This window comes from Phoca vitulina, unplaced genomic scaffold (assembly GCF_004348235.1).
Source record: "Phoca vitulina isolate PV1807 unplaced genomic scaffold, GSC_HSeal_1.0 scaffold82, whole genome shotgun sequence".
Lineage (NCBI taxonomy): Eukaryota > Metazoa > Chordata > Mammalia > Carnivora > Phocidae > Phoca > Phoca vitulina.
Genome location: NW_022589785.1, coordinates 4,052,340 through 4,079,462, shown reverse-complemented (window position 1 = coordinate 4,079,462; position 27,123 = coordinate 4,052,340). Strand labels below are relative to the sequence as shown.

Here is a 27,123-nt window from a genome sequence, read left to right as displayed (position 1 = left end):
GCTCTCTCTTTCTGTCAAATAAATAAATAAAATCTTTAAAAAAAAAAAAAAAAGGAAGAACCATTGGGTAATGAGCAACTACTTGGGTACTATAAACATAACTACCACTGGAGTTTACAGACCTCTGATTCTGACCAACCAGAGTAGAGGGAGACCTTACTGAACACTCAAGAGCATTCAGATGAGAAGGCATCAGCAGAGCTAAACTAGCCCTAGGACAAAGACTCCTCTCTTGGCCTACCTCAACAAAGCTTTAAATAAAAACAAGTCTTGGTGGTGTCAGCGGCCGCGGGAGCTGGACCGGGACACTCGCCGGGAGGGCGGCGTGCGGCGGGCGGCGAGGGTCTGGAGGCCGCAGGCGGGCGGCGGCGAGCGCGAGCAGAGGGCGGCCGGCCTGCAGCGGCCGCCGAACCGGGATCGCGCGGCGGCCGGAGCCATGTCGGTGAACATGGACGAGCTGCGGCACCAGGTCATGATCAACCAGTTCGTGCTGGCCGCGGGCTGCGCGGCCGACCAGGCGAAGCAGCTGCTGCAGGCGGCCACTGGCAGTTCGAGACCGCCCTGAGCACGTTTTTCCAAGAAACCAACATTCCCAACAGCCACCACCACCACCAGATGATGTGCACCCCAAGCAACACACCTGCCACACCGCCCAACTTCCCGGACGCACTGGCCATGTTCTCCAAGCTTCGTGCCTCCAAGGGCTTGCAGGGCAGCAATAGTCCCATGATGGCCGTGGCCTGCTCCCCCCTGCAAGCTTCAGCCCCTTCTGGGCCTCGTCCCCACCCAGCCACCAGGCCGCCTGGATCCCGCCCTCCTCCCCCACGGCCCACAGCTTCCACCACCTCCACCACCCACAGCCCACGTGGCCCCCCGGAGCGCAGCAGGGTGGCACCCAGCAGAAAGCCATGGCTGCCATGGATGGCCAGAGATGAGACTGGATGCTGCCGGGCGCTGGGCTGGAGCTGGGGCGGGGGGGGGGCAGTCCAGGGTCGTGGGGACACAGGAGGGCCGGGGTGGGGGGAGCCGGGGCGGGTGGGGGTTTCCTGAAGATCGCACTGGAAGATTTTATAAAATAATTTTTGTGGGTTGGGGGGGGATAGTAAACTTCCTGAGCCACTTGGGTCCTTCAGGAGTTTCTCATCAGACAAGTTTTTTTCTCTTTCTAATATATAACTATAATATATATGAAAATATAAATATAACTAATGTATGTGAGAACGGGGCTGGCTGACCGAGGTCTTGGGGTCAGCAGGGAAGGACCAGAGCGTCCCCTTGGGCCAGCACCGCTTCCCTCCACCCCTCGTCCCAGGGCAGGTGCTTGGAAGCCAGGTGGGGTGATCCTGCAGTCATGAGGGGTCTGCTAGCTGCCTCTCGGAGGTCATGCCTTCGGGAATCGAGGACCACCGTGGATCCACTCAAGGATTTCCACAGCAGGGGCTCCCTGAAGCGCCCGTCGGCCGAAGGTGTGGACGCCCCTTGCCATCCAAGCTCTCCCTAACCGGACTTCCGTGGCTGGCTCCTCAGGGGCCCTGCAGCTCCGGGTCTCTTCTGGTGTCACCCGTCGCCAGCCAGATGTGCGGGGCTTGTGCAGAACTAATGAGCTGGCTTGGGCCAGAGACTCAGGCTCTGCCTAGCAGGGGTCCTGATCCTCCTCGGCCACCCTGCCTCTCCCACTGTGTGTCCCACCCGACAGAGTGGAGAGCTTGCCTTGGATTTACTTCCCAGATCAATCATCTCACCAAGGTGAAATTTTAATTTAAAAACTTAAAAGAGACTTTTCTTAAAAAAAATAAAAATAAATAAAAATAAAAAAAATAAAAACAAGTCTTGAAGAATTTGAATATAAAATAACTTTTCCTCTTTAAAAGATAGCTTTTTAAAGCAAATATAGGGACGCCTGGGAGGCTCAGTCAGTTAAGCATTTGCTTTCGGCTCAGGTCATGATCCTAGGGTCCTGGGATCAAGTCCCGCATCAGGCTCCTTGCTCAGTGGGGAGCCTGCTTCTCCCTCTGCCTGCCGGTCCCCCTGCTTGTCTTCTCTCTCTGACAAATAAAGATCTTTAAAAAAAAAAAAAAATTAAAGCAAATATAACAACACTGAATTATGGGTTTTATAACGTATCTCATAGTAAAATGACAAACAGCACAAAGACTAAGAGGGAAAATGGAGATATACTACCATAGGACTCTTATGTTATACATCAAGTAGTATATTATTATTTAAAAGTAGACCATGATAAGTTAAAAGGGCTTACTATACACCCTACAGCAGCTACGGAAATAAATAAGTACAGTAAATATACTAATGTAGGAGATAAAGTAAATATCACAAAACAATCCAAAAAATGGCAAGAAAAGAAAAAATTAAGAATAGATGAGATTGGGGGGGGTGCCTGGCTGGCTCTGTCAGTGGAGCATGCGACTCTTGATCTCAGGATCATGAGTTTGAGGCCCATACTGGGTGTAGAGATAACTTTAAAAAAATATTTTTTGTAATTAAAAAAAGAAGAATAGATGAATAGCGTCAGGGAGGAACAACTTTTCCTCTGCTCTTTAGTTCAATACTGGAGGCCTGCAAATTAAACTGAAAATGATGGGGGGAGGGCAAAGTTTATTCATATACATATGAACACACAAAAGTTGTGACTTTCTAAACAGCCGAAGATGGGGCCTTATATACTTAATTTATTAGGAGAGGGAGGAGTTGAAAGGCTCCTTTAGGAAGAACAAATGGGTTTCTAGAGGAATAAACAGAAGATAAGCAAATCTGTGATAATGTCTGTTTATGCAGGGGTGAGTCGTCTTACTCATTTTTTTTTCTTTATGGCCATGAAAATTCCTTCGGAAGGGGATTCACAGAAGACTCACTCCCAAGTTTCTGCTTTTAGAGAGATAACAGAAGCTCCAAAAGGGCTTCTGCATCTATTGTATATCAAATACTGTCAGTTTAAAATAATCTTAGATTCCATCTGAAACTAATGTAACACTATGTATCAACTATACCTCAATAATCTTGTAGGTCCAAGTGGATACCCACAATTCAAAACAAATGCAAGATGGCAGACTTAAACCTAACCATATCAATATTTACATTAAATGTTAATGGATCTTTGTAAAGACACTAATTAAAAGGCAGAGATTGTCAAACCAAATGTAAAAATCAAGGCCTACAGGGTACCTGGCTGGCTCGGTTGATGGAGCATGGGACTCTTGATCTTGTAGTTATGAGTTTGAGTCCCACGTTGGGTATAGAGATTACTTAAAAATAAAGTCTTAAAAAAAAAAAAAAGACCTAATTATATGCTAACTATAAGAAATACACTGTAAATATAAAGACATAAGCTGAATACAAAAGGAATGAAAAAGACACACCATGCAAATACTAGTCATAGAAAAGCTACAAGAACTATATTCATATCAAAGAGGTCCTGGAGATAGCAAATATTACCAAGATAAAATGGGACAAGTCGTTTATGATTAAAGGGTAAATTTACTGAGAAGACCTAACAATCCTAAAATATGTATGCAACTAAAAACAGACCTTCAAGGGGCACCTGGGAGGCTCAGCCAGTTAAGTGTCTGCCTTCAGCTCAGGTCATGATCCCGGGGTCCTGCTCAGTGGGAGAGTCTGCTTCTCCCTCTACCTCTGACCCTTCCCCACCAGCTCGTGCTCACTCTCTCTTGCTTTATCTCAAGTAAATAAAATCATTTTTAAGATTTTTAAAAAGCAGGGGGAATGGCAGAGTGAGAGGGAGAAGCAGGCTCCCCGCTGAGCAGGGAGCCTGACATGGGACTCGATCCCAGGACCCTGGGATCATGACCTGAGCCGAAGGCAGACGCTTAACCAACTGAGCTGCCCAGGTACCCCATAAATAAAATCTTAAAACAAATAAACAGACCTTCAAAATATATGAGGTAAAAACTGACAGAACTGAATCCCCAATTGCAGTTTGAGATTTCAGCACTCCTCTTTCAGTAACAGAACAAATCGACAAAAAATATATACATATATAAAAGACTCTAGGGGCACCTGCTCCACAGGAAGCCTGCTTCTGCCTCTCCCACTCCCCCTGCTTGTGTTCCTGCTCTCGCTCTGTCAAATAAATAAATAAAATCTTAAAAAAAAAGATTCTAATAAGGGGTGCCTGGGTGGCTCAGTCAGTTAAGCATCCAACTCTTGATTTCAGCCCAGGTCATGATCTGGGATCAAACCCTGCATCGGTCTCTGCACTCAGTGGGGAATCTGCTTGAGATTCTCTCTCCCTCTGCCCCCACCACTGGCTCTCGAGCACTCTTGCTCTCTATCGCTCTCAAATAAATCAATCTTAAAAAAAAAAAAAAAAAGACTCTAATGATACTACCAACCAACAATTGATATCTACCTGCAAGACAAACCTTCTTTCCTAGGACACATAGAATATTCACTATGATATGCCTTCCCACAAAACAAATCTCAAATTCAAAAGATTGAAATCTTATAGTCTGTTCTCTGATCACAATATTAAATTAGAAATCCGTAACAATATCTCAAACAACCCCAAATACTTAATTGAACAATACATATCTAAATAACCCATAGCCAGAAAGAAATTGGAAAATATTTCAGACTAAATGGAAGTACATAATGTCAATTTGTGGGATGCAGCTAAGGCATTTGAGAAAAATTTAGATAACCATATACAAAAAGATGAACCTCAACCCTTACCTCATTCATTAAACAGATTTTACCTTGAAGTGCTTCACAGACCTAAATGCAGAACATAAAACTATAAAAATTCCTGAAGAAAATTTAAGTAAATATTAGTGAGCTTAGGTTTAGAGAAGACTCCTTAAATAGCTATAAAGGGCATTAATAATAAAGGAAAAAGTAAACCAGTAACTTAGACTTCATAAAAGTTTCTCAATCTTTGAAAGATACTGTTAAGGAAATGAAAAGGCAAACCACAAACTGCAAGAACATATTTATAAAACGTGTGATTTGCAAAACCCTGTGATCAAGGACTCATATCCACAATATATGAAGAATTCTTGCAACAGTAAACAAAAAACAACCTAATTTTTTTTAACGGGCAAAAGATTTGAAAGGGATACTTCAATGAAGAAAATAAATGACAAATAAGCACATAAAAAGACAATCATACGGAAACTGCAAAATAAAACCACAATAAGGTATCACTACAGACCCACCAAGAATGGCTAAAACTAATAAAAAGACTGACAATACTGTTAAGGATGCTGAGCTCCTGGTTCTTTGAAAGAATTAGTAAGACTGATAAACCCCTGGCCAGACTTATCAAAAAGAAAAGAGAAAGGACCCAAATAAATCATGAATGAAAGAGGAGCGGTCACAACCAACACCAAAGAAATACAAACAATTATAAGAACATATTATGAGCAACTCTATGCCAGCAAATTAGATAATCTGGAAGAAATGGATGTATTCCTAGAGACGTATAAACTACCAAAACTGAACCAGGAAGAAATAGAAAACCTGAACAGACCCATAACCAGTAAGGAAATTGAAGCAGTAATCAAAAATCTCCCAACAAACAAGAGCCCAGGGCCAGAGGGCTCCCCAGGGGAATTCTACCAAACATTTAAAGAAGAATTAATACCTATTCTTCTGACACTGTTCCAAAAAATAGAAATGGAAGGAAAACTTCCAAACTCATTTTAAGAGGCCAGCATTACCTTGATCCCCAAACCAAAGACCCCATCAAAAAGAAAAACTACAGACCAATATCCCTGATGAACATGGATGCAAAAGTTCTCACCAAAATACTAGCCAATAGGATCCAACAGTACATTAAAAGGATTATTCACCACGACCAAGTGGGATTTATCCCTGGGCTGCAAGGCTGGTTCAACATCCGCAAATCAATGTGATACAATACGTTAATAAAAGAACAAGAACCATATGATCCTCTCCATAGATGCAGAAAAAGCATTTGACAAAGTACAGCATCCTTTCTTGATTAAAAGTCTTCACAGTGTAGGGATAGAGGGTACATACCTCAATATCATAAAAGCCATCTATGAAAAACCCACAGCAAATATCATCCTCAATGGGGAAAAACTGAGAGCTTTTCCCCTAAGGTCAGGAACACGGCAGGGATGTCCACTATCACCAGTGCTATTCAACACAGTACTAGAAGTCCTAGCCTCAGCAATCAGACAACAAAACGAAATAAAAGGCATCCGAATCGGCAAAGAAGTGAAACTCTCACTATTTGCAGATGATAGGATACTTTATGTGGAAAACCCAAAAGACTCTACCCCAAAACTGCTAGAACTCATAGAGGAATTCAGTAAAGTGGCAGGATATAAAATCAATGCACAGAAATAAGTTACATTTCTATACACCAACAACAAGACAGAAGAAAGAGAAATTAAGGAGTCAATCCCATTTACAATTGCACCCAAAACCATAAGAAAAATCTAGGAATAAATCTAACCAAAGAGGCAAAGAATCTGTACTCAGAAAACTATAGAATACTCATGAAAGAAATTGAGGAAGACACAAAGAAATGGAAAAACGTTCCATGCTCATGGATTGGAAGAACAAATATTGTGAAAATGTCTATGCTACCTAGAGCAATCTACACATTTAATACAATCTCTATCAAAATACCATCAACTTTTTTCAAAGAAATGGAACAAATCCTAAAATTTGTATAGAACCAGAAAAGACCCCGAATAGCCAGAGGAATGTTGAAAAAGAAAAGCAAAGCTGGTGGCATCACAATTCCGGACTTCAAGCTCTATTACAAAGCTGTCATCCTCAAGACAGCATGATACTGGCACAAAAACAGACCCATAGATCAATGGAATAGAATAGAGAGCCCAGAAATGGACCCTCACTCTATGGTCAACTAATCTTCGACAAAGCAGGAAAGAATGTCCAATGGAAAAAAGACAGTCTCTTCAACAAATGGTGTTGGGAAAATTGGACAGCCACATGCAGAAGTATGAAACTGGACCATTTCCTTACACCACACACAATAGACTCAAAATGGATGAAAGACCTAAATGTGAGACAGGAATCCATCAAAATCCTTGAGAACACAGGCAGCAACCTCTTGGACCTCAGCTGCAGCAACTTCTTCCTAGAAACATTGCCAAAGGCAAGGGAAGCAAGCACAAAAATGAACTATTGGGACTTCATCAAGATAAAAAGCTTTTGCACAGCAAAGCAAACAGTCAACAAAACCAAAAGACCAACAAAACCAAAAGACAACCGACAGAATGGCAGAAGATATTTACAAATGACATATCAGATAAAGGGCTAGTATCCAAAATCTATAAAGAACTTACCAAACTCAACACCCAGAGAACAAATAATCCAATCAAGAAATGGGGAGAAGACACGAACAGACATTTCTGCAAAGACATCCAAATGGCCAACAGACACATGAAAAAGTGCTCAACATCACTCGGCATCAGGGAAATACAAATCAAAATCTCAATGAGATACCACCTCACACCAGTCAGAATGGCTAAAATTAACAAGTCAGGAAACAACAGATGTTGGCGAGGATGTGGAGAAAGGGGAACCCTCCTACACTCGTGGTGGGGATTCAAGCTGGTGCAGCCACTCCAGAAAACAGTATGGAGGTTCCTCAAAAAGTTGAAAATAGAGGTACCCTCCAACCCAGCAATTGCACTACTGGGTATTTACCCCAAAGATACAAATGTAGTGATCCAAAGGGGCACATGCACCGCAATGTCCACAACAGCCAAACTATGGAAAGAGCCTAGCTGTCCATCAACAGATGAATGGATAAAGAAGATGTGGTATATAATACAATGGAATATTATGCAGCCATCAAAAAAATGAAATCTTGCCATTTGCAATGACGTATATGGAACTAGAGGGTATTATGCTAAGCGAAATAAGTCAATCATAGAAAGATAAGTATCCTATGATCTCACTGATATGAGGAATTTGAGAAACAAAACAGAGGATCATAGGGGAAGGGAGGGAAAAATGAAACAAGACAAAACCAGAGAGGGAGACAAACCATAAGAGACTCTTAATCTCAGGTAACAAACTGAGGGTTGCTGGAGTGGAGGGGGGTGGGAGGGATGCGGTAGCTGGGTGATGGACATTGGGGAGGGTATGTACTATGGTGAGCACGGTGAATTGTGGAAGACTGATGAATCACAGACCTGTACCCCTAAAACAAATAATACATCACATGTTAATAAAAAAATTAAAAAAAAAAAAAAAAGGATGCTGAGCTCCTAGAATTCTCATACACTGGTGATGGGAATGTGAAGCAGTATAGTCACTTGGGAAAATAGTTTGGCAGTTTTTTATAAAGTTATAAGCATACATTTACTATACAATCCTGCAATTTCTGCTCCCTAGGTATTTAACCTAGAGAAATGAAAACACATGCCCATACAAAGACCTCTATGCACATACTCATAAGAGCTTTACCATAACAGCCAAAAACTAGAAACCTAAATATCCATCAACTAGGGAATAAAGAAATTGTGGAATATCCAATGGAATACTACTTAGCAATTAAATAGAGGGGCACCTGGGTGGCTCAGCTGTTAAGCGTCTGCCTTCGGCTTGGGTCATGATCCCGGGGTCCTGGGATCAAGCCCCACATCGGGCTCCCTGCTTGGTGGGGAGCCTGCTTCTCCCTCTCCCACTCCCCCTGCTTGTGTTCCCTCTCTCCTTGTGTGAATCTGTCAAATTAATAAATAAAATCTTAATAAATAAATAAAAAGAACCTACTACTTCTTTTAATAACAGGGATGAATCTCAAAAGCTTTATGCTAAATGAAAGAGGGCATTCACAAAATAGTACATACTGTGTGATTCTATTTATATGACATTTTAGGAGAAAAGCAAAACTATAGTTACAGAAAGTGATCAGTAACTGCCAGAGATAGGGATAGGAGAAGGGGAGTGACCTTTAAGGGTGCAAGGGGTGCCCTTTTTGAGGTGACAAATATGAGTGGCTATATGACTTTTTACATTTATAAAAACTCAAATTACATAATTAAAGATGGGTAAATTTTATTTTATGCAAATTATGCCTCAATAAAGCTAATCTTTTCCCCATGGCAGCAAAAAAAATCAGAAATATACACATGTGCTCTGAATAAAGCAAGTATTTTTCTAAATCTTAGAGTTAAGTACCCTTAGTAACTAGTGGAACCATGTTTGGGGGTACAGACCATTTCACTGAAATCTAAACTCAGAATGTATGCTTTAGGGATGACCAAGAGATTTGTACAACTAAGTCCCTTCTGATGGAGCTCCATGTACTGCATTTAACCCACAGTGAAGCCTTAAAGGAAGTTTCAAGTTACACAGAGCAAGCCAGCTAAAACAAATTAAACTAAAAGTGCAGCACAGACATCTCAAACACTTGGCTTACCAAGCTCTTGCCAATGGTCAAGTTTATTTTGGGACTGGAATATTTTAAAGTTCTTCATGTTCACTGCAGCTCTTACCCATTAATTCCATTAATCAAAGGCTTCCAAAAGAACAATTCTGAAAGAAAGTTCTGAGTACTCACCTTTCATTTTCACCTGTGTTACACGCAAGCAATTACAGTCACATTAAAAAAGAACCAAATTTTGTAACACTACATAATGCCAACAGCTTATTAAAAAGGAAGACAAGAAAGCTGCTCTTGATACCTCATTAATCACATCTATCTTACTATACCTTCTTTGTGAGAAAACACTAAAGAGGATATTTATGCCTAATCAGTGCAATGATTATTATAATCTGACTTCATATCTTTGCTCTTCTATTTATTATGGTGATAATCTCTTTAAATAAAGGAAACTTCTACACTGTATAGGTATTAGTGGTTGGAAAAGAATACTGGAATACTGATCCATTCCATATCCATTTTAAACACGTTTCACTCTAAGCAAAGACCCCACTGCAAATGGAAAGATACTTATTTTCACTCCACTATGGGCTGAGTTTATCCATGTATCTTGAACATTTACCCTGAGACTGAAGTCCAAACTATCTTTAAATGCTTAGAAAGTCACTGTAGAAACAGTATTAGACTAATACTAGATATTATTAGTCAGAACTCTCAATTGTTAAGTGAAAGAAAACCAAGCTAACAAAATCAGAACTGACTGGCTCACAGGATACTGAAACAAAGAATGACCTTCAGGCAGTAGGGCCTCAAAGGCTCAGCGCCACCAGATCCATCTATCTCACACTCCTCTTTACTCATTTGGCCTCATTCTCTCCCACTGTAGACAGACCTCCTGCCCCCTGCTAGCTTCCTAACTTCACAAGCCCAGAAGAAAACTGACAGCTTGCTCCTGTCATCTGTTATCAATACCAGTCAAGTACGCCTATTAGCCCTTTGGATCAAATGCCAATCAGTACTCAAGAGGGACAGACAAAAAATTGGCCAGACCTGCTACACATGTTCAACCTTAAGACACCAGAAAATGAGGACTAAGATATCTTGCTGAATAAATTAAAAGCAATGACTAGCTACTATCTATAAATTATTCTGATTCCATGAATTAAATACAAGATCTCAAAAACACAATGAATACCGTATTCCTTTTGCTAGTATATATAATAAAGTGTTGGGGGAGTCCCTAATGTCCAAAAAATTGATTTAAGGATACAACCTAAGAATCAGTAATAAGCCTCCAAATATAACCCCCCCCCAAAAAAAAAAATAATAAGGAAAAAATAAGGAAATCTAACACTCGGAACTGAACTACTGACCTAAAATTACAGTAAGTCCTATGATGGGGAAAAAAAAGGAAAGTTCAATTTAATAAGGCTTACATATGATAGTTTATCAAGAAACAGAGCAATCTTATTTTAAAAATTCATTCAGTGATGGCACAAATCGAAACTAAAGGATAACATGAGACCCATATTTGTGGCAATCATAATTACCACAGCAATGGCTGAGATTCCTACAACACTTGGGAAGCTAAATCTCTCTGCAGAAATGCCTCCTTCTTTAAAAGACATTTTTTAAGTGGAAAGGAATCTCAAATTTTCTGGCATATCTAAGTTTTAAATTACTTTGTTTCAAAGTTAATCATTTCAAAACAACTGGGTGTTACAACTAAAACCCAGCAGTCCCAAATTCTTTGCTGATCCATCACTCAGTTTAACTGACACAGTTTGCTACCAACTAGTTTTATCTTTCCAGTACTTCCAGTCCCATGCAAGCTGATTTTGTTCTACATAACTGCATGTACACTCAGAATTCAATTCAAACAATGACCTACATTTAGTAGTATCCGGGCACCTCTAAGACATAGAGAGGGCTCACTTTCTACTAATTTTTTATCTTTCAAAGCTCAACCTGAGGGAATAAAATAACACTATTTTACAACAAGTAGCAAGTTTATAGTTATTTTTTTTTAAGATTTATTTATTTATTTGACAGAAAGAGACACAACGAGAGAGGGAACACAAGCAGGGGGAGCAGGAGAGGGAGAAGCAGGCTTCCCACGGAGCAGGGAGCCCGATGCGGGGCTCAATCCCAGGACCCTGGGATCCTGACCCAAGCCGAAGGCAGATGCCCAACAACCGCGCCACCCAGGCACCCCTATAGCTATTTATGATAAAGAATTAAATACAAATGTTTATTATTCCTTGAAAAAAAGTTCTATTAGATTCTGAGTCATATTGCCTCTGAAAAATTTACAAAAAAGAGAGCTGCAAATAGTGTATGGGAGAAGTCAATGCTCTTATTTATAATAATGGTAATAGCCAACACAACACAGACCACTCAAAACAACCCTACAAGGTATCATCCCATTTTACAAAGGGGGAAACTAAGGCACAAAGAGATAAGGTAACTTGTAACTTGTCCAAGTCCTAAAGCTGGCTAATAAATAATTTACACATGCAAGTTTAAACCATGTAAGAAATTAAGCAGGACTAGCACATGTAAGGCCAATTCAAAAACAAAATGGCCAATATCAAAGTATTCCATTCCAAAAAGGCAGAACAGTAGCATAGACTAAGAGAAACTAAGTTGTTTGTTTTTTCTCTCAGTGCCATGAAACCAGGCCCAGATCACTGGGGGGTAAAACATCTATATTCTCAAACTATACAAAAATACCACAAAGTAACATATTTCTTAAAGAAAAACACTTTCAGAGGCACCAGGCTGGCTCAGCTGGAAGAGCATGCAACTTGATCTCCCGAGTCATGAGTTCCAGCTCCACGCTGGGTATAGAGATTACTAAAAAAAAAAAAATAAACTTAAAAAAAGAAAGAAAGAAAAGAAAAGCACTTTTAACTTTTGAGAGGCACATTCTGGAGAAAAATCATACGAAATGACAGCACTTTGAATACTAATTTTTCATTCCTAAATACTATGCTTGAAAGAATGTAGCAAATTCCTCAACGCAATCTTTCATAATATTCCATAGGAAAGAACCACCATGTGCAACAATTTTTATTGAGAAATAGAAAGTACTACAATAATCAAAAATGAGTCAGTCTATCATCATGGCATATTCACTTAGCTATATCTCAAAAATATTTTCAGATTATTAAGGTGTTTTCTTATCTGAGAGACAACCTTCAAGAACATGAAAAGGGCACAATGCTATTTCCACAGTTAACAATTAAGTGATCTTTGGTAGTGATTACAGAGGATTAATTTGTCACCCAGAAAAACTTAAGGCTATGAAACTGGATTTAGAAATGGAGCTGCAATTATTCTAATCCACAAAAACAATCAGAATTGGTATTTCACAGTTCTGAAGCAAGTCTACTTTCATAGTATTTTTACTTCTAAAATGTGCAGTACTAGTAAGCAAAAAGGGTCTGTTCCTCAAAACTGAACTGATTCTGGTCTTGCTTTGGTTTCTTCTGGTCTGTTCAAACAGAAAACAGTAGCTACAGTGTCTGACATGAACATGATACTTGTGCTTACTAGTGAGCTAAGTATATTCCCTGGGCTCTAGAAAACTGATATGGCATTGAGCTCCTTGAGTTAACCCTTAGTCACTACAAGACTATTTTCATCCAGGCCCAAAAAGGAAATGCCACTGCAGCACCACAAAGGTCACCATCATTCTGAATCCTCACCTGGTTTCTGTCCCCACGTTTTACAAGATTGTTAGGAAAAAAATCTTACTTGCATCCTACTACTTAAGTCCTTCCTACCATTATCCCCAGGAGGTACAAGCAAGATCTCATCTTGATTTCTTGGCTGCCTTTCACCGATGTAATCATAGCATGAAGCTCTGAAATAGGACCCTGGGATAGGCCATTCCCTTCAAAGTGTCTATCATTACTCCTTGATGAGTCAGCTTCTGGACTGCTGCCAATGTGCTTTTTGTTGAGTTAATCATGAAACCATATTTCTGTAGAGTTGATATGGTGGCCACAACACAATTTCAAAAGAATCCCTCAAAGTGTTTATCAAAGAAAGGACACAGATACATATCCAAGCAAGCCACTCACATGTTTTAGTAAGAAAAGGGATGAGTAATACAAAGGAGTTTTCATAGAATCATAGTTTAAAAAAAAAGTATATTACATGCAAGAGTCCAAAGATGTACTGTAAAATCTCCTGATATTTTTAAGTAGATTTTATGCAGATGGGTACATACAAAAGTTCTCATGTCCTTGAGGAAGGAAAAGTCATCTTACCTTTTATGTATCAGGTAAATGAGCTGAAGAATTTTGAAGTTAATAAAAACTTGAGATACCCAAGAATTCTCTGAAATTCTCATCAAATATCTCTGAAGGGAAAAAAAATCTATTCCATTCTATCTTTTTAGAGGAACCCATTAATTTAAAAAAAAAAAAAGTGTAATTCTTAGTTTTGAGAAGGGAAAACACTGTTGGCAACAGAGGAATAGTATATGCAGTACAACTAACTAGTTCCACAGAGCAAGAATGGGAAAACTCCTAGCTCTGAAGAAAATACTGGACAATAATAACACCCACTTTCAGGATATACAAAGTAAGATAAATATTCATGTATGGTTTTCTTTAGAAAACACCGAAGTTTTTCCCATGAACTTTAAAAACTGACATGAGAGCAAATGTTCAGGATGAATCTACTCATAAGATGCTCAGAGCTCATTTCAAGTTTGTCAATAAAAGAATACATGACGACTCTGGAAAAAAAGCTAATATATACAGATTTACAGGTTTACGAGACTTACCATAATTTAAAATGTGCTTATGCAGAATTTTAGTGTATAAATTTAAAACATGCACCCATAAAACCCATAAAAGTTGTTTTAATACCCACAGGAGAAAAGATCTAAGTATACAATAATAATTGCAAATTCAGGAGCACCTGGGTGGCGTAGTCAGTTGAGCGTCTTGTCTCTTGGTTTCAGCTCAGATTGTGATCTCAGAGTCCTGGGATCAAGCCCAGCATCAGGCTCCACCCAGCATGGAGTCTGTTTGGGATTCTCTCTCTCCCCTCCCCCTCCGCCCCTTCCCCCTACTTGCACGCACTCTCTCTCTCTAAAAATAAATAAGTCTTTATAAAATTCAGTAATAATTGGGGTGCCTGGGTGGCTCAGTCGGTTGGGCATCTTTCAGCTCAGGTCACGATCCCAGGGTCCTGGGATCAAGCCCCTGTTTCTCTCTCCCTCTGTCTGCCGCTCCCCTTGCTTGTGCTGTCAAATGAATAAATAAAATCTTTTTAAAAAATTTAAAAAATTGCAAATTCAAAAACACTAAGAATATATAAAATATATAATTTATATAGCATTATTACAGTAAAGGCAAGAGATCCCCTCCCAACATAGTAAATTCAAACAACCTGCATTCATTTTAGAATGCTTGAAAGAACATTATCTTATACCAAGGAAGTACCCTACCCACATACAAGGACCCAAGCACCAAAAGGCATAATCTTCTAATGTATACTTCAGAATTCCCTAGCCCTTAAGAGTTTTATGCACATGGTAAAAGACCTCAAGAAATATTCACTAATTTATTTTAAGGAGATGTATTTCCCTGTTATTTATACTAGGATACATGTTGAGTATCTGTATTATTCTGTGTAACCACTAAAAATGGAAAATGTATATAGTAAGCTTCTTACTGCTTATGTAACAAAGCCCTAAGAACCATATGTAATAAAGGACAACAACTTGGTGTTATTTAAATCTTGGAAATTTCCCATATATCATCTGTGATGATTAAAAAATTTACCTCCTCAGCACTGATAGTCCTCCTCAGCCCTGTCCTAAAGCTCTAACTGCCTCATCTATTTGTATTTAGATATCCAATTGTATCTATGCTTAAAAGACACACACACACACCCCAACACTCCCCATCTTTCTACCAAAATCGATTGCCCTTGCTACTTATTTTCCTGGGCTCAATCTAAATCTATCATCTTTGAATATTCTTGCATTTACCTTTTTTCAACTCTAACACTGATCCCTGTAAAAGAGACAAGTGTTCTTGTTATCACTGTAGTAGTAACAGTAGCAGCAACTGCAACTAGCATATATGGAATGCTTACTATTGGCTAGCTACTGTTATAAGCACTTGCTTAATCCTCACAAAAGCATCAAGTATCATTATCCCCATTTTAAAACTGAGAAATCTGAGGCACAAAAAAGTTAAGGAATTTGCCTAAGATCAGAGGGAGATACTAGTGGTGGCACCACAATTCAAACCCAAGCCTGAGCTCTTATTCACCCTTCACCATACTAAACTGCAATAGTGCAATAGTGCCAAGAGCATCCAACGTGATGTCAGAAGATCTGGGTTCTAGTTCAGCTATTCACTAGCAGTGCAACTTCAGACAAGTCCTGACAGCTGTGAAACACAATTTATTCACTTGTAAAGTATGAGTTACAATATGGCCTGCCCTGCCTACTTCACAGATAGCAATGAAAATTAAGTGTGCAACTAATACAGCTAATTAAAATCTTATTTGTAATACTGGACCCATAGTTGTTACTTCCATATTCCGAAGTTTTTAATATTGGCAACCTTATGCTGGAATTCTAGATTTGGATCACCAACATTGTAGTACCAGAAAAAGTAAAAGCCTAATAACTAAGTCTTGTCCCTATCAAGCAAAACCACATACAGAAGACCAACTATTAATTTGCAATCTCCATTACTGTCAAGATTGGACATCTCCAGGTAGGTATTTCCATGTGAAAAGGCTAGAAACATGATAACCCACAAATGAAATATCAAATCACCACTTACAAATTGGTATTTGAAATGTACTATCTCTTAGTTCTAAACACAATATTCAGTTTTCTGAATATTTTAACTTAGAAGAAATATACACTGCTGAAAGAAGATCTATAGCTCTGTACACCAAGTACTTCAATCACAGGATTTAAATCTAAAGCTAAGATTCTAGACTAAACAAAAGAAACACACACACATACTATTCTTGAAAGTATGAAACCACCCGTGGTTTCTGTACTCCTTTACAGGGTCAGAATCTGAAGCTCAAAACATTAACTTGCAAAAATTGCCTGCAATCTCTTTTCTAATGTAAAAAGGTCCCATTTCTCGCTCTTGAGCTCATATTGCAAAAAAAAAAAGAAAGTTCATTACCTAGTAACAAAGAGGATAATTTAATTCAAGTAGCTAATCAACCATAAGCCATAAAATGTAAATTTTATGTCTTGTTCACATAAACTATGACTACCAATATTAATACCTCCAGCCATCTTAGAAGAGGGGAGGAGATGGAGCAGAAACTCTGTAGCTAAACATGTTTTACTTATAAACTTTTCATAACCAATTACATAACCATTCTGCTACTTAGGGGAACAAAACAAAGTCAAGGATTCACAATTCAAGAGCTACTAAAGACATAAAATATGAAATAATGCACTAAGGAGTTTTGTAATTTATAAGTAAATAAGTAAATTTATCCATTGACTAAGTATGTCTGCCTACTTCCTTAAAGTCTAATGATTTACAGTTTACAAGATTATTTATATAACAAACTATTCTCATTCCAGAGTGGGCTTTCTTGGGGATAAAGTTTAATAAGCAATTTACAATGTTCTATGAAAATTATAAGCTTCTTCAGGTTCCATGGTAAAGTTACAAAAGTTCTGGGCACCATATTTTTTAAAAAACATTAAAAAAAATACATGGAATGGGGCGCCTGGGTGACTCAGTCCAACTCAATTTCAGCTCAGGTCATGATCTCAGGGTTGTGAGATTGAGACCCGCTTCATGCTTCACAGTGAGCGTGGAGCCTGCTTAATATTCTCTCACTCCCTCTGCCCTCTCCCTCTGCCCCTCCCCCCTAAAAAAATACATGGGTATGGGGCACCTTGCTGGCTGAGTTGGTGGAACCTAGGACTCTTGATCTTGGGGTTGTAAATTTGAGCCCCACACTGGGTGTAAAGAGTACTTAAAAATAAAATCTTACAAACAAAAAAAAAAGGGCATGTATGTGTGTACACTTTTATAGCAGTTTTTTGTAGTCACCAAAAACTGGAAACAACCCAAATGAGCTTGGAGAATGAATAAACTATGGTACGCCAATACAATGAAATGCTGCTCAGCAATAAAAATTACTATTACACAAAATATGGATATGTCAAAGTGCATTGTGTTAAAGAAGCCAGTCTCAAAAAGCTACATACTGCATGATTCCATTTATATGGAATTCTTGAAAAGACAAACTATAATGACAAAACATATCAGTACTTGCCAGAGATGGGAAGTGGGGAAACGGGTGGACTAGAAAGGACCAGGAGAAAAATCTCTTGAGATGATGGAACTATACTCTATCTCCATCACTGTGATCACATGTGTTTCCAAAATTCACAGAACTGTACTCAAAAAGGGTGAGTTTTACTGTATGTAAATTATACCTTAGTTGTAAAATTTTTCTAAAACATGGAGGTGGTAGAATCTTAATTACTGCTCTGAAAACAGGACCGGATGCTGCTTAAACAACCAAAGCAGGTACACTAAACCTTGTTAGATCTGCCTCCAGTTTGAAAACTCCCATTAATATTTTTGCCTAGACATTGAAATAATATTTGTAGTTATAAATTCCCTTAGGATTAAAAAAGTATATATAGAGATTGACTGGGTTTATATACATAATATATATAAATATATATAAATATATATAATATAAATATATATAATATATAATATAAAAACATACATAAAAATACACATTTAAGGGCACCTGGCTGGCTTAGTCGGTAGAGAATGTGACTTTTTTTTTTTTAATTTTTTATTTATCCATCTGAGAGAATGAGAGTGCATGTGCACGAGCTGGGGGCGGGGGGGGGGGGGGTCAGAGGGAGAGGAGGAAGCAAACTCCTGGCTGAGCAGGGAGCCGGACACAGGGCTCTATCCCAGGACCCTGGGATCATGATGTGAGCTGAAGGCAGACACTCGATCAACTGAGCTATCCAGGCACCCCGAGAATGTGACTCTTGATCTTGGGGTGGTGAATTCAAGCCCCAACCAACTGAGCCACCCAGGCGCCCTGAGAATGTGACTCTTGAACTTGGGGTGGTAAATTCCAGCCCCACGTTGGGGGTCCAAGTTTTTTAAGAAAACTACCTACTATTTACATCCTAGTAGCGTTAGAAGAAAATAAGCTTTGTCAAGGAGGGAATAAAACCCAAGCAATAAATATTAACATCAAAAATATATATACATATATTTATATATATATATAAACATCAATCTTTTCTAGATTCATGATGTCATAAGTGAGTTTCCTCTCCTAAATTTGGTTCAAAAAAAACAAAATTTCACTTCAAAAAACCTGCAAGAGATTACTGTAAGTTCTTAACATTTGCCTAAAATCTTTAAGTGGCTTTCACTTAACTAGGCAGTGCAGCAAAATGGTTAAGAGCTCAGGCTCAACAACTCAACTACCTGGGCAAGTTATTCAACCTCATTTGTCTCAATTTTCTCATCAGTAAAAGAATAATTATAGCTATGTCTGGGAATAATTCTAGACAATTAAATGAACTGATATACATATAATCATTTAGAACAGTGCCTGATATACTTAAGCCTCAGCAAGTTTCAAGCGAATATAAATGAATATTAATAATCACCAGCTGAGTGTCCTTGGACAAATCATTTTACCTTTGTATATCACAATTCTGCCCTGTAAGGTAAAAGACCTAAATTCAATGCCCCAAACACCTATGTAGTGATACCATTCTACGTTCCCATAATTTTACCTGAACTGCACCAAGTCACCTTGCAAAGAATGTTAAGTAATACCCCTGTTATACAGAAAAATCTGAAGCCCAGGGGCACCTGGATGGCTCAGTCCATTAAGCATCTGCCTTTGGTTCAGGTCATGATCCCAGAGTCCTGGGATCAAGCCCCACATCGGGCTCCCTGCTCAGTGGGGAGCTGGCTTCTTCCTCTCCCTCTGCTTGCTGCTCCCCATATTTGTGCTTGCTCACACACGCTCGCTGTCAAATTAAAAAAAAAAAAATCTGAGGCCTAAATAAGTTAAATGACTTGCCCCAAAGGACAGTAAGATGAAGGCGGAGCCAAGACAAGGATCTGCTGTTCTGAGATTTCTCAAAACTTTGTTCTCTCCAAATATTTTAGCCCTCCATCAACTCCTTCCCTTCTGATAAGGTATGACATAACAACAAAAAAAAAAAAACCCACCAATTTATGCATTTTAAAAATCCATTAAGGTATACACTTGTTTGTGCACTCCTCTGTATGTTTGTTTTATATCATAATTGAAAAAGGTAAGGGGTGCCTGGGTGCCTCAGTAAGGGTCCAACTCTTGGTTTTAGCCAAGATCAAGTCTTGATCAGGTCTTGATCTCGGGGTCGTGAATTTAGGCCCCATGTTGGGTTCCACACTGGGCATGGAGCTTACTTTAAAAAACAAACAGGGGTGCCTGGGTGGCTCAGTCGTTAAGCGTCTGCCTTCAGCTCAGGTCATGATCCCAGGGTCCTGGAATCGAGCCCCGCATGGGGCTCCCTGCTCGGCGGGAAGCCTGCTTCTCCCTCTCCCACTCCTCCCTGCTCGTGTTCCTGCTCTCGCTATCTCTCTGTCAAACAAAATCTTAAAAAACAAAAAAAACAGGTAAAATGTTTCATCATTAAGTGTATTCCTTTATGAAAGGAAGTAGTGGAAAAGTTAAAAAAAAAAAGCTAAAGGGAGACAAATTCAACTGATTATGTTTACTAAAATTTTGTGAGAGGGTAAAAGTTTTAAAAACTGAGGTATAATATACCTACAAAAAAGTGCACTTAAGTATAAAACTCAATGATTCTCATAAACAGTTGTCTGAAGACAACCATGAAATCATCACCCAGATCAAGACACAGAACATTACCAGCACCCCTAAAGTCTACCTTGCACACATCACCAAGATAAATAACCATTATTCTGAGTTCAATTACCATCTCTTAGTTTTGTCTGTTTTTTAAACTTTATAAAAATGGAATCACACAGTATGTTGTCCTATGAATGGGTTCTTTCATATATACTTTTAATTTTTCTTCTTGCAAACAAAAAGCATTTAGGTTAGCCAGATAGTAAGAAACGTTCTCTCAACACTATCAAATGTTCAAATTTAAACCATAAATCATTCTCAAAGCAAGCCACTTCTCAATCTAAATACTGATTTATTTAAAGTCAAGTATAGCTGGTATTTCTTCTCTACCCAATGAGTTTTTTTTTTTTTGCTTGAAAACTGAATTTTTCTTTAAGTTTTTATTTCAAGCACAATCCTTAAAACCCATCACCTATTTCACCCATGCCCCCACCCACCACCCCTCTGGTAACCATCAATTTGCTCTCTACAGTTAAAGTCCCAATGAAATTTCTAAGCTATTTTCAGTTACTTTTGGTTGGAGAAAATAGGGACCCAAAATGTCTCAAATATTATTCTTTCATCAGTAAAATTTGAATTGTAACCTTTTTTAAGAGACAGGAAAATAATCATGAAGAGATTTCAGACCATAATTATCTTAAAATTACATTTTTTAAAAGATTTTATTTATTTATTTGACAGAGTGAGAGACAGCAAGAGAGGGAACACAAAGCAGGGGGAGCGCGAGAGGGAGAAGCAGGCTTCCCGCTGAGCAGGGAGTCCGATGCGGGGCTCGATCCCAGGACCCTGGGATCTTGATCTGAGCCGCTGAAGGCAGACGCTTAATGACTAAGCCACCCAGGCGCCCCTTAAAATTACATTCTTTAATGTTGCTCTCATACCTTGAAAAGAGTTATCCATTACTGCCAACATTGAACACAAAGAGTAAAAATGTAAAAATCTGTTTTGCACTAGAATGTCTAATTCCAACACCATTTTGATAGCACTGCAATAAAAGTTTTAGATAACTAAATGCCTCTATTTTATCCTGAGATCTCTTCCTATGGCTTAATCTACATCTGTTTCAGTCCATACTCTGCTATCCAACATGATAGCCACTAACCATATGTGGCTAATTAAGTTAAACTGTCAACTATACTTAATTTAAATGTCCTTTTTTTTAACTGAACTTAAAAAAAATTTTTAATTTAGTTTCTTGGTTAAACTAGCCAAATTTCAAATGCTCAATATGTACTGAACAGTGCAGATATCGAACACCAGGAAGGATCAGAAGTTCTAGTGAACCAGCACCTGTTCTATAAATGCGATCTCATCTCCCACTCACCTTTACCCCTTTACTATACTAAAACTTAATCTAAGAAAATGATGATCAATGACTAGCATGGATCACCAAATCCAATTATTTCCTTAGCCCTCAGCTTCCCTCATTTCACTCAAACTTAACTGATTATCACTTAATTTAGAAATCCTCTCTTCTCTGCTTCCACTATGCCTCATTAACCTAATTTTAACAGTTTTAATTTTATCTTCTTCTCCCACCCCCCTAAATGTGATACTCAATCTTTGGCTCTTCTAGGTTCAAGATCTCATCTAGATGAGGCCAACCTACCTTTCTTCCTACCTCAAATTCTCTATATCCAAGCTCCTGCAGGACATTTTTACTTATCCCCTGGCCTCAATGTTAAATGTGGGAAGGATTTCATTTTAGTCCTTTTCCAAAACCAGCTCCTCCTCCCAATTCCACATTTCTGTACTATCACTATTCACCAAGGCCCAAAACCCATTAACTCTGAATCATTGCTACTTACCTCCAATTCAACTAGTTCACAAATGTTTGTCTATTTCCTTTAGGGTGTCAACTAGCAATCTTCTATCTTAATCTAGCCACCTCAATTACCACCTTGCCACCACCTTAATTCAGGTCCTTATTACCTAATTGTGTGTACAGTACAGATTCTTCACTGTTTTCCAATCTTCGCCTGCTCCTAATCATGCAACTGCTATCAGACACATCTTCCCCAAAATTGCCTTTTATCTCAAAAGTCCAAAAGGACTCAGTATAGAGAGTAAAAGAATATTCAAACACCTTATTTATTTCAACAATCTGTAGCCAACATACTTTGCAAACTTATCTTTGAATCCTCCATCTTCTGTCTTAGCTAGAAAAATCAAAACCATTCCCCAAACATTGATTTATGTCCCTTACCTATATAAAGCTGGGACTCTCCTCCTCTCTACAATTTTTTCTTTAAGTAGGCTCTATGCCCCACATGGAATTTGAACTCATGACCCTGAGATCAAGAATCCCATACTCCACCCACTGAGCTGGCCAGGCTCCCCTCTACCAATGTATTAGTTTATATATTAGGAAACTATCTTCTCAGCATCTCATAAGTAGCACCCATTTTGAACAAACCTAAATGAACAGACCAGGAATAAGAAAGTTACAAATATACATATTGGTTTAGCTTTAATATAAAAGCATCTATATTTATTACATGCAATTCTATTCCCCAAGAATTTATGTTGCGGAACTATTTCTGTAGAAATAATCCGACCGTTGTTCAAAAGTATAAAGTACACTATCCATTACAGACAGCACTTTTGAGGTTAAAAAAAAAAAAAATCCCTAGATGTCAATCAGTAAGGGACTAGGATAAATAATAGTGTCTATCAAGTTTAAAAAAACAAAAAACAAAAAACTACATAGGGGGTGCCTGGCTGGCTCAGTTGGTGGAGCATGCAACTCTTGACCTCAGGGTCATGAGTTTGAGCCCTACATTGGGTATAGAAATTACTTAAATAAACTTAAAATTTAAAAAAAAAAAACTACAGTCCTTAAAAATGGGTATACCTACATTTTATGATAGGGTAAGATGTAATACACTATTATTGTGAGAAAAAAAGCAAACTGTAGATCAGCATGTATAGTTTGATCCTATTAGAGGGAAATCTTTAAATCTATATATTAATTGAAAACAACTATCAACAGGGAACTAAAACTTTCCTATTCACACAACTAAATAAATTAAGTAAATACATATATACTGACACAGATAAATTTCAAGCTTTTCAAATTGCAGAATATATATACTTAGGTACCATACATATCTGAAACACACAATACTACAAGTTAAATACATACATCTATAGGAAGAATATAAGAGCATGGGTTAAGAAAGATAGATAACCTTTGGGTAACAGAAATAGGATCTAGGAGGAGAGCAAAAGGGACTCCAATTGTATGATATTTAAATTTTAAAAACAAACATAAACCTTTCAGGCAAATCTAACAAGATGTCAATATCTGTTAAATCTAAATCAACATCTATTAAGTACATGACATTTGTTAAATTATTCTCTGTATTTTTCTGAATTTTTGAAATATTTAAATTTTACTTTTAAAAAAAGGAAAGGCAGGGTATGGAATTTAAGAACAGAGGAGAATGGGCTTTGTAGACTTCTATAGGGTATATTCTTTTCACAAGCTTGTTATTCTTTACTATAAAACTTCTAACTGAAAAACCCCATAAACTTATAGTAGTACCTACATTTATTACCTTGATTGCTCTTCAACTTTAATCTTATTCTTTAAAAAAATAAAGGGTAGATAATTATAAATGCCTTACCCCAAAAATCTAACATTTAATGTGCAGAAAAAAAACACAAGCTGACAGGCTCTATCTAATCACTTAAACTCTAAAGGATATATTACATAGATCTTCCTAAAATATCACTAGTATATAAACTTAAAGTGACTCAACTCTAAGCTGTATATTAACACCAAAATCCCAATGAGACTACATTGTCATAATAAAAGTAATTTCTCTAAATATCCTCCAGTTCAAATTACATGTATAAAATCCTATCACCTCTTAGTTGCTATAATCCCACTTAATATTTAAAACACACACACACACACACACACACACACACAGCTATAGAACTTGCTCAAGTCCACATGGCAAGTCAGCAGGAGAACTGGGAATTCAGGTTGAGTCCTGTGTTTAGGGTTCACAGAATCCGATTTTTCTTTTCAAGGCAACATTCTTAAGTCTCAATCAGCTCATCAGGAAGAAGAAAATTAGATGGAGGTCTTCTTGGGTTTAAATGTGATCAAAGCTCAGTCTCAGTCACAGTGGAGTTTACAATGAAAGTTCAAATGCTTGCTTGCACCATTCCTCCCCTACCACTTCCTACAACTGCCACTCTGCTTAGGAAGTGGAGCCAGTTAACACCCACTTTCTCATTGGTGACTGTAACTTAAACCCTCTTAAGACACCCAATGAAAACTAAAAACATCAAAATGTACTTTAAAATAGCCATTTTTCCTAATAAGAGTAATACATGCTCATAGAAGATTGGGAAATGACAGAAGAATATGAAGCAGAAAACAGTTACACTATCCCACCAGCCAGAAATTAATCATTATTAATATTTCTATTCCTGTCTTTCCAGGCTCTCTTTTATAAAAGTGTATTAGTTCACTTACTAAACACGATTTTAAGTACAGCAGAAAAGGGAAATAACATACTAGTTCTTTTGAAGACTAATCTTCAATGTTTTCTAAGCCAAAACCATGTATGTATACATGGAATCGGAGAGAATGAGACAAATCAGAGAAATCGTATGTGCTCCTTTTCATTCGCCCCATGGAAACCACTGAGTCCATGTTTCAAGAACCATTATACAGCCAAAAACTAATGTTTCCTTCTTAAGTAGCAGCCTACTATATAAATCTCTCTCTCTCTCACACACACACACACACACACATCAGTGTTGGCAGTAGGAGGAACACACGTAGTAAAAGGAATTAAATCAAGACTGATTTTTTTTTTCATCTCCTTGAAACTATCCTGAGGAGAAAGCAAAATATCTGAAAGGCTGAAAAAAATTTAAAAATTAAATATCTGAAAGGCTGATGTAAAATTAATGATCTCTCCCACAAAAATATTTTCTGTGCACATCAGATGAGAGAACAATTACAGAAAGTTGTAACTATTTGTTTTACAATACTATAACTTATTTACATGTGTAAATAAATACGTAAGAGTTTAAATAGCCCATAAGTACTGATACCTTAACTCTGTACCAAGTAGTACCTAAGTGCGGGAAGTGAGGGAGAATAGCCATCAGTACCTACTTCTGCAGGGCTCACAGTCTACCTCTTTAAATATGATGTCAAACACTAGGCATGTGGCCTTGAAGGAACAGAAATCACATCACTCATTAAATTATGCTCTTAAGTACCTGAGGGTCTAAGAAGATATATGTGAAAGCATCTTATAAATCATGCTACATAAGGTAAAAAAGAAAGCACCGTATAGAGCAACCACCTTCAATATAAGTTATCTCATTTCTTTTAACTGACAAAAAAATAATCACGAGTTGCTCTTTTCACAATCTCTAAGACCTCAATATTATCTTTCTCTGACAATGAACCATATGAAATAACTGAAATTAAGTTCCCCAGGATGAGACGAGAAAGGGAGATTCATTTTTCTAGTACAAAAAAGCACCATTTCCTGATTTCATTACATACGGTAGGGGGCGGGGGGAGGCGCAAGTTATTCAAACTTAATAAAAGTTACTTTTTAATCTAAGATTCATCATGGAAAGTTTCAGCCCAATAAAGCATTTTTAAAAAGTTATAGGTTCAGGCTCTTCCAAATGGATTTACAGTGACAGACTAATTGTGGTACTTTGCAAGCAAAGGAAAGCAAGCAGCAATTATTCATCCCTTCCCTCGGTTTCTAGGCTCTTAGAAAATAGGGATATGTTATAACTAAACCACTTTCCATAAAGCACAGACTTTTAAAAATATACTCTACACAGTATCAGTTCTTCATATCTAAAAGAAGTAGACTACTTAAGATTGTTTCCTATCCCATGATTTTCCCTTTTCAAATTCAGCCACCTCAACAATGACAAACGGTATCAAACTGATACTTTGAGTAAGGTTTATATGTTTGCCCTATTGCAGATATGACTCTCAAAAGCATGGCACGCTTTAGACTATCATAATCCAATCAGACTGGAACACCTGCAGAACGAGAGGAAATGCCCAAAAACAATCATAAAGGCCCAACATTAAATCTTACAAGTCTAAAGCAATGATATTCAAAAAAAAAAATGCTCCACTGGGGTAAAGAAGAAAAATGTTTGAACTTTATTTTTAACTTTTTTTTTTTTTTTTTTAGATTTCATTTATTTCAGAGAGAGAGAGAGCAAGCATGAGTGGGGGTGGGTGGCAGAGGGAGACGCAGACACCCTGCTGAGCAGGGAGCCTGACTCAGGACTTGATCCCAGGGTCCTGGGATCATGACCTGAGCCTAAGGCAGACGCTTAACCGACTTAGCCACCCAGGTGCCTCACTTTATTTTTCTCATCCTTGTTAATTTTGATTATATTTTATAAAGTACGTAATAACCAGTTACTATACATACTGTTTGTAAATTAAATACTTAAGGGTGAGGATTAATGCTCAAAATTTTTTTACCATTGAGATGATCAAAAATTTTGGAGACCACTGGCCTGATGTATTCTGTCACTGCACTTTCATTTTTACCTGCCCCTTCCACAGAGTTAAACTGTAGAGGCTAAGACTTGATGCTGAAAAAAGAACAAAAGGAAAACTATTCCCAAACTATTTTAAACTCCCACCAACAAGTTAAAAGATAATAAATCACTAGCAAGAATATGCAGAACTGGACACTAACATACTGTCGGTGGGACTTTTTTAAAAGATTTTATTTCTTTGAGAGAGAGAGTATGCGCACACCAGAGAGAGCACAAGCTGGGCGGGGGGGGGGGGGGGGGGGGGGGGG

At 38.2% G+C, this 27,123-nt stretch overlaps 1 protein-coding gene and 1 pseudogene across 10 annotated transcripts in view; one reads left to right on the top strand and one right to left on the bottom strand.

Annotated features, from left to right (window-relative positions):
- Positions 1-27,123, bottom strand: part of MTMR3 (myotubularin related protein 3) — a 138,397-nt gene that overhangs the window by 104,820 nt on the left and 6,454 nt on the right. The gene's annotated exons all lie outside the window — the stretch shown is intronic.
- Positions 418-1,011, top strand: LOC116626073 (annotated as a pseudogene).